Source organism: Mandrillus leucophaeus, unplaced genomic scaffold (assembly GCF_000951045.1).
Source record: "Mandrillus leucophaeus isolate KB7577 unplaced genomic scaffold, Mleu.le_1.0 Scaffold5, whole genome shotgun sequence".
Classification (NCBI taxonomy): domain Eukaryota; kingdom Metazoa; phylum Chordata; class Mammalia; order Primates; family Cercopithecidae; genus Mandrillus; species Mandrillus leucophaeus.
This window is the reverse complement of record NW_012105364.1, coordinates 7,144,993-7,154,208: the sequence shown is the minus strand read 5'-3', so window position 1 is coordinate 7,154,208 and position 9,216 is coordinate 7,144,993. Positions and strand designations below refer to the sequence as shown.

General features: G+C 40.6%; 1 protein-coding gene and 1 pseudogene across 2 annotated transcripts in view; one reads left to right on the top strand and one right to left on the bottom strand.

Annotated features, from left to right (window-relative positions):
* The window catches only part of SND1 (staphylococcal nuclease and tudor domain containing 1), a 441,984-nt gene that overhangs the window by 208,125 nt on the left and 224,643 nt on the right, over nt 1–9,216 (top strand). The gene's annotated exons all lie outside the window — the stretch shown is intronic.
* Nucleotides 1,779–8,692, bottom strand: LOC105550907 (annotated as a pseudogene). Its single transcript, XR_001007800.1, has 3 exons — nt 8,556–8,692; nt 2,687–2,823; nt 1,779–2,581 (listed from the first exon to the last, which is right to left on the bottom strand). The product of XR_001007800.1 is annotated as a CD2 antigen cytoplasmic tail-binding protein 2 pseudogene (transcript).

Here is a 9,216-nt window from a genome sequence, read left to right as displayed (position 1 = left end):
AGCTGCTCACTATTGACCTAATTTTTAAATCTAATCGTCTCTTCCATCTTTTCTCCGTCCTCTTTCCCACTTCTCTCTCACATGTCCAGCTATTTCTTTAAGCTCAAATTTGATTTTATATTCTGTTCTCTTTTTCTTCATCACACTCCCTGTGGCCAACTCATCCACTAATGTTATTGCTACCCAACAGATTCTTTTAAGGATGAATTTAGTAAGTAGTAGCTACCCAAGGTTTAATTTACAAAACAAAACAAAATGCCTCATTGGATTATGGTTGAGGACTCTGGTACTAGGCCATTTTATTGTTCCGTTGAAGGCACTTTGGTTTGTATTAGTCTCCTCACATCACTTTTTCAGTTTTCTTGATGGTGAATTGCATTCATTTTCCCCCTAAGTATTGAATGTATACTATGTTTCCTTAAGGTAAGTACTTGCATACAGGTAGAAGTAATGGATATGCATGAGTAATGCTTAATATTTCAGGAAGCTTAACACATATTTACCATTTGGTAGGTACACAATTTATTCTTTAATAAAAACAGTATATTGGATACCTTTCAAATCAAGAGGTGTGCTAGCCAGCTACTTCCCTGGGTATGCTTGCTCTAGCTAGTAAGCTAGCTATCTACTTTACCTGTTTATCTGAGGTGATGAAAAGGCACAGGGCTACCAAATTACTGTTTTTGGAAATGTTTTTACTCTATCACCACCTGAAAAGGCTTACTCAAAGCCATAGTCCATGGAGCTTTTAGAATGGCCCTTCCTGCTGTGATACCTTGGTTAATTTTTCTGCCTTTAGTGAAAATGTGTTTTAAATAGGGAAACAAAAGGAACTTGGAAGGATTTAGCAAATACTGTGATCTTGGAGGTGAGTATGTATGTTAGGAATGGGAGATGTTTAAGAGCATTAACTTCATAAAGGGAGGTGGGCTGTTCTATCAGGTTTCCATTGTTGGTTTTACATGGAGTCTTATGAATTTCTAATATATCTGCTTACATATAAACTGGTATTCAGCAGACTGTTGCTTTAATGTGAGCAGCTATTGTGTTCAAAATGTGGTTTATAAGCCATCACGCATTAGGTCAGTAGCAATGGGAACTATGTTACAGTTCTCACACCATCCTTCTTCCTTCCCAGTGAAAAAGGGATCATTTAGTCATTGACTACAAAATCACCTTTTCTTTTTTTTACACCAAGAAGCAACTAAACAATTCATTTATTCCTGTCACCACTTTTTCAGAAATTTCCCTCTGAAATGTTTATATTGCTTCTTGTGTCACTTAGCACCCTCTGCAGCTGTGGAAAGATCAGATCATTGAGTGAAGGTTGACCACAGAGTCTTTGTAGTGGTTTATTGTCTTTCAAAGCAAGGAACCAAAAATACCCTTTCCTTTCCAAAGAGAAGGAGAGAATTTCAAAGCCCTTAAACTTTTGCTGGACTTGTTTATTGCTTGTACTAGAACTATGAATCAGTAAGTTAAAAAATATTCTAGTTTCCAATTCTTAGGAAAAATGTCAACACTTTTTTTTTTTTTATGTATTTTTGTTTTCACTTGGTTTTGTAAGTGGGGTCTCTCCTTTTTTTTTTTTTTTTTTTTTTTGTAGCACAGTTGGGGGTGTTTACTTGGCAAGCAGAGCCCAGGCAGGGAGGCCACAGGACCCCGACAGGCACATCCAAGGAGGATTTTCATAGAAGCGAACACTCAGGGATCAAGGCGAATCCAAAGGGGCTGTGGAGAAGTTCCCTCGCTTCTGGCCATTAGCACAGCCAAGGCCCCACAACTAAAGGCTTTTATTGGGAAAAGGAAATTGACTGAAAAATGGCCTCCAATTTCCTCACTGCCTGAGACACTTGGACTTCCTCCACAAAGTTCAGGAAAGGAGGGCCCACTAAACTCGGCCCCCAGCAGGCTCAGGTGTAGAGGTCAAAGTCAATGCATTTAGAGTTGTAGAACTGACCACCAAGGGGGTCCAGCTTCCAGCAATAAACACCATCAGGAAAGTAGCCTTCACTCATCCAGGTCTGCATCTGGGCGCTGGTGAAGGGCCCATGCAGCTTGGCATCCCCCAGGTTTACCCAGTTATATTCCCACATCACATCCACCAGACCATCTCGTGGCAACTCTGCTTCTTCTTTCTGGGTAGGGGTTGGGGTCTCCAGTTCCCTCTCCACCACTTCCTCAGTGAACATGTCCAGGGAGCATGGGGATGTGGGATTGTGGGGTCCCTAGGGCCTGGCACTCCAAACCCTTCAGCCGCATGGCCAACTGTTCCCTCATTTCCTGGTGCCTGCCAAGGTTGCCCTGGGCCACCATCTGGTCAGCCAACTCGGAGAGCCGATCCAGGTGCTGCGGGAAACTTGGTCACCTGGGCCCCTTGCTGCTCCCTTTGCCTCTTCTTGGGCCCCCAGACACCTCAGTGCCCCAACCACTGTCTCTCTAGACAGTAGGAGCTCCAAAAGTCCCTCCAAGAGGGCTTGGGCACTCACTGGGGTCTGGCCCAAGCTGTCTTCCTCTTCCAAGTCTGAGGCCTGGCGTGGGGTCTCATTTCTAGAGCTTTTACCTGCAGAAGTTCTGTACTCTGTTTATGCAGTGCAAATCTAAAGCAGCTGCCACAATCTGGACCTTAGCAACAGTGACATTGGGTTTGGTCCAGTTGCTAATGGACTCTGGGGAACAAAAACACCACTCTCCTGCTCCTGTGATGCCAGCTGGCTGGTATGTGGGCCATAAACCATAATGGACAGGTAGTGGGATTCCTCTTCCTGGACGTCTTTTTCCTTTCTGACCACTGTGAAATAAAACTTATTTTGACCCTCTACCCTAAAAAGCAACATGTGCTAAAACAAGTTTCTTCTGACAAATCTGTTCTTATCTAGAATGATTAGGTTTGGTAGGAGAACATAGAGTTATACTTCCAATTAGCATGGTTTAGTGTTTCTCTGAGTAGGATGATAGTCTTCTAGAATCTAGACTATTACTTCAGTTTCTTCCTCTGAACAAAATGTTGTTTATGTATACCTGCATTTACATAAACTATAGGGGATGTGAAAATGACTCTCTGGGGCTGCCTCTCTCCATTTTGGACCTTTCTAGACCTCGTTGGTTTGACTGGTTCTGCTCTCACTGTCAGAGCAGATCATTCCAGATGCCATTATGTAATTTTCTGTTTTGGGATATGTGTTTGCATGGGTGGGCGGTTTTGTTTTGTTGTTAATTGATGTTTAATGTCAAGCCAATAATAAACTGGGTATGTAGGCTTGGTTTTGTCATAATGACCACAAGTTAGCTTATTTGTCCTTGTTTCCCAGCGAGGCAGAGAGCCACCCTTCCCCACCCCTACACGATGTCTACGTTTTGCAGGGGCTCTTGTCATCACAGCTGCCTAGGAAGTACAGCATGGCCAGTTGGCAGTTCTATTCTGCAGAGACAAAAAGGAGGAATCTTCTCTCTGGTTGCTACCACGACTGATTGGTTGGCTTCCTGTGACCTAAATAGAACCAGTAGGAATGAGTTTGCTGTTCCTGAAATAATACTAAAGTTTGCTCTATTCCCTTCCCAGAATTCTCAGGACCTTGTTCTTTGGGAAGGCCAGGTGATATGACACATTTATGATTCTGGGGCCTTAGGTTGTATTACATCATTCTTGGCCCTTGATTTCTTGAGGAGAGTAATATTAGCTGAAGTTTTCTGTCTGGGTAGTTTTTCACAGAACTTGATAGAATCACCTGGAGTACTTACAAAAAATGGTGACACCCAAATTTAAAATCTAAGTACTGATGCATGGTGTTTTATCAGTGTAAATCTTCACCCCTAGAGGTTCTTGCTTTATTTGTCTGGGGTGGGGTCTGGCATTAGTGTTTTAAGTGGTGATTCTGGTGTGCACCCAATATTGTTAACCACTGAGAAGCGGAGTCTAAAGGAAACAGGAGGTGCCAAAACCAACAATCTTTTCTGCTCTCAGATTAAGTCTGCAGCATAGATACAGGTAATAGGAGGAATAAGAAAGACCTTACAGATGTTTATGTTCTCAGATCACTTTTACAACTCTGTTAATTTCTTCAATACCAACTCTGTTTGGAAAAGGTACATGATGGCAGAGCAGTGGAGGGGCCAGTGGGGAGATGGTTATTTCTAGCTCTGCCTCCAGGTTAAAGTGTGACCTTGCAAGTCAGTTAACCTCTTTTCCTAAGGCCCTTAGCTGGTCTTTTTTGAAAGTGGCATTAACAGTACTGTCAACATTATGCTTCCTTAATATGTGTCTTCTTGGTAATGTAAAATTCCTTCAAACCTCTTCTCAGATTCTTGGTAGAGGGGATTTCACTGGTGGGAATGTTTATGGGTGAGACAAGCAGTAGCAATGAAGCCACAAGTTTCCTTTTGGCTGTAATATCTAGTTGTAGATTTTCCCTTTTGTAGCTCTTCCTTCCCAGGCTCTTGATTTTAGGTGATTAGGTTTTCTTGGAAGTCTGGATTTACAAAAGTCTGCTTAAGGTGCTTGTTCTTCATTAATGTAATCATATTTTACCCAAATAGTTAATTCTTAGTAATCCCCACCAATCAACTCAGTGGACTGATTGCCATTCGCCACTGATGTGACCTTAGTTGAATTGCTTATCTGAGAGAGCAGTGGTGTAGTGAAACGGTAGTATAGTGAATTTGGACCTGTAAGGTTCCTTTTAACCCTATCTGTAACTGATTTTCAAATTCATCGATTTTATCTGGCCAGCGACTGTTTATTATTACTCTTGTTTTAAAACACCTTCCTAGAAGGAATCCTTAGGCAGTAAAAGGTGTTAATCTCTTTTGTTGTCTCTCTTATTGCTAGCTAACCAAAACTGTATCTCCAAGTAATAAATATTTATGTATCTCCAAGTCATAAATATTTGGGGTTATGAAATAAATTCAAGTATAATCATTTTTCAGGCTCAATGTCAGTTGGTGGGTTTATAAAGACTGAAACCCAAAATTAAATATCCAAGAAGCCCTAGAGTTTATGGTGTTCTATTTTGGGGGATAGCCTATGTATATGAAATTAATAATGTGTATTTTGATGACCAAAGTATAATTATTTGGCAGCCTTTAATCTAAACTGATATGCTGGAGTAGATTTGCTGTTTTATGTTGATGTGCTTCTAGATATAACCCCATTTATGACCCTAGCTGTTTTCTTTCACACCTTTCTAAAAGGGGCTTTTATTCAGCCAGTAAGCACAGGTATAACAAACTAGCCAGTGCCAATTGTTAAATATCTTGAATATCATCCATGTTTATAACATAATATTTTAAGAATTATATGACCTGGTCTTAGATAACCCTTCAAGGCTGCTTTTCAGGGAGAGATGTAAATCATTGTATCATGAGTTGGCAGAGAAGAGGGAGAATTAGGAATGAGTATTTCCATTTTGGTTTGGATCCTTTGAATTGGAAATATTTTCTATACCTCACCTTGCACTGTTAAGATTTTATGTGTTGAGTGTGACTGAGAATCATTGCTTGTGAAGGGATGCTCTTCGCCTGTCTACCTGGTGTCATTCATTTGTTTTGTTTTTCTGTTTTGTTTTTTGAAACAGAGTCTCACTCTGTTGACTAGGCTGGAATGCAGTGGCACTATCTTGGCTCACTGCAACCTCCGACTCCCAGGTTCAAGTGATTCTCCTATCTCAGCCTCCTGAATAGCTAGGATTACAGGTGCCCATCACCACATCTAGCTACTTTTTGTATTTTTCAGTAGAGACAGGGTTTTGCTATGTTGGCCAGGCTGGTGATCCTGACCTTAGGAGATCCACCTGACTCAGCCCCCCAAAGGGCTGGGATTACAGGCGTGAGCGACCGCTCCTGGCCTTATTTGTTTTTTAATCAGTGCAGCATTCCATGCTATAACCTAAAACAGTAAGTAAAGTCTGGAGGCTGTGATTTTCCCATCTAGGAACTCAGGGGAAGAATGGAGTGTATAGGCAGAGCATGGCCATGCCTACTTGTGCCACGTTTTTGTTTTGCAGTATGCTTCATCTTTAACACATTTGTTGAAGACTTTTTCACATTGATAGATTATGTCTAGCAATAAGACATTACTATTCATTGTGGATTAGAAGGTAATCCCCACATTATTCCCCTCACCTTCTGCAGTTTAGCTTTGATTTCACTACCTAAGAGGTCTTTTTCTAGAAAGTACATGTTTTTTATGTATGGCAGCTTCAAAAGCAGGAGCTGAAGAATACATTCACTCGTCGTAGTCTGCTAAAGGCAGGGACTGTGGAAATAGAATCAGACTGTCGTTATTCTAAAACTTTTCTAGATCAAATTTATTTCCCAAGCATGAAAAGTTAACAGCACCCTACCCGCCTAGAATATTTTGGGGGACAAAAGAAATTCTGACTTGATTACCAGGAGTCTTGTCTCCCTCTTAATATGTCTCTAAGAGGTTTTTTGCCCTGGAATCCAGTGCCCTGTGATCTTAGGGCAATTCACCATTTGCAGCATAATTTATAAGTTACCCATTCTCTCTTTCCCCTGTAATAACAAAATTGCTGTGATAGCCATCCAACCAGTTAAAAAAAATTCAGGTAATTCATTTCTAAATTGGAACTTGTTTCTTTTAAATCAGCCTTGTAATGTATTACAGACATCACTCTCGGCATTGGCTACAGAAGTGATTTAATGCTGGGTTTTTAATGACTCCTTCATTAATCCTGGTATTCTGGGATTTAACACTCACTGGCCTTTGACCACTGGAAATGATGGAAACTTTGGTTTCATGCATATTGGATAACACTGGGCTGTTGCTGAAGCCATGAATCTTGCCTCTGCAGTGGCATGTATGATTGAGAGTGTTGCGGATGGATGGGTGCTCTCCCAGGCTGTGCACTGCTGCTGAAGAGGTGAACACGATATCTTTATCAGCTCAGGGTGACCTCTTCCCAGCACAGTTGCATTTGAAGCAAGAATTTGCACTGACAGCTTCGTCTCCTGGATCTCTGGACTTGTGAAGTCAGACTTCACCTTTTCAACTATTTCCTAAAAGATGCTTTCTTTGAGAACATGTCCCTTGATGTCTGTATTTTGGATTTTTTTTCTTCTGATAAAGTCATAGAATTTTTTAGTAGAAAGACATCGATAGGACTATCTATTCCACCTCCCTCATTTTGCAAACAAGGCAGCTGAGTCCAGGAGGAATGACGTAACTAGGCCCATGCTAATAATGAAAATTAATAACAACAACAGTGACCGCCAACATATATAACATATATAATGCTTACTGTGTGCCAGGCACTATCTAAATGTAGTAATTCATTTTTTCCCCACAAAATCTTCAGGAGGTAACACTGCACAGCAAGTCCAGTATCCCACACAGCTTCTTTCTGTACCTCCTGCTGCTCTTAAAAGCGGAGAAGACAGTGTTGGTTGCATTCCTTACTCTTAATGGAAGCATTGTGAATGTTCCGTGGAAGCAAGGTGCCAGTTTATTTACTGTAGAGTCTTTTGGCCAGAGTGTTAATACCTTGAATAAATGCCATGGTCTTTCTTCCCTAAAAAAAAAATTACTGCTTAGTAAAGAGGAAGTCACCTTATCCTTAGAGTATACCATATATTCATATCATCACAACATAACCTAGGACAGGGGCAGGCAAACTCTTCTCCAGTTTTTGGAGTTAAAGTTTTATGGGGACACCACACCCATTTGTTTGCACATCATCTGTGGCTGCTTTACCTCTTCTCAGAGGCTGTCATATTACAGTATGCTCCCTTAGTTACTTTGTTTTGAACATATGAATTAACCAGTGCTATATGAAGGTCATATTGCCAGAATCGTAAAACAATAGCTAAGTTTTTTTTTTACACAAATATAGTAATTATTCCTGTGAGTGTGACCCCCTCATTACAAGCACCATGGAAAGTAACCTGTTAAAGCTCACCTTAAAGAGCAGTGCTCTAAGGTATAAGTTGGCAAACTTTTCTTCAAAGGGCCAGATAGTAAATATTTTCAGCTTTGAGAGTCATATGGTCTCCCTTGCAGCTATTCAGCTCTGCCTTTGTAGTGGTAAAGCAGCCATAGATGATGTGCAAACAAATGGGTGTGGTGTCCCCATAAAACTTTAACTCCAAAAACTAGAGAAGAGTTTGCCTGCCCCTGTCCTAGGTTATGTTGTGAAGATATGAATATATGGTATGCTTATAAGACAAATGATAAAATTTCAAAGTGAGAGAAAAGTACCTCAAAAAGTGTCTCTATTGATGGTGTATACTCCGGTGTTGAATACACCCATACAGAGTGCAGCTTGAGCAAAACTTTTCTGAAATGTATACTTAATGATGTATAAATGTTATAAATAAGTACTTAATTTATTTGAATGGTTAGATATTTAGGATAAATAAGAAACTTCTCCCATTTTTCTAAGTCTTCCCCTACCCCCCACCCCAGGAAATTAGGTAGCTCTTTATATGCAAGCACGTTTTCTTGTCATCTTTTTCTCTTGACCCCTATCAAAGGCTCAGTTTATGAGGAAACAGCATGTTTTGGAAATTGTTTTCAATACAATCTGATGGCTTCTCACTTCCTGCCAATTGAGCTGTCTCTACACTGGTCACTGGGGGTAGAACAGTTCACCACTTCTGTTTGGTGACACCAGCAACCATCCATCCACTTCTTGCTGATGGTGCTCTTCTCTTGGTTATTTGAATTTGTGAGCATGTCCTTGTTTTTCTGGGTGTCTGATTCTCGTATTTTGTTCAATGCTACCTAAGTCTTGCTGTCTAGAACACTTCTGAATCTGTAAAACAGCAGTCTTTCTTGTTAGAATTTTATTACTTTGCTGCCAATTTAATTTTCTGATTTCTTTCTGTTGCCTTTCTCCCTTTTTTCATTCTCACCAGTTCAGTGCTAACTAATCCTTTTCTTTGTATACATTGTCAAAGTTTTTAATGTGATCTAATTGAAGGCACTTCCCTGCACTATGGATTTTGCTGGTCTACTAGAGACAGTTTTTCTTTATTTTCAGCGTGCCCCTTTTCAGATGCATCTGGAATAACAGCTGCATTCCCACTCCTGAATAAAATAGGTTAGGAAAGCTTCTCATTGGCAAAGCACCTGGACTCTTTGGCAAGATTGGAGGTAAACTCCAGACCAGATCCATCACCAGGAGAATGGGAGGACCAATTTTTATAGGGTGGAGGTAGACCATATGAATGAGGATGTGAGTGAACTGGTGTTATAGA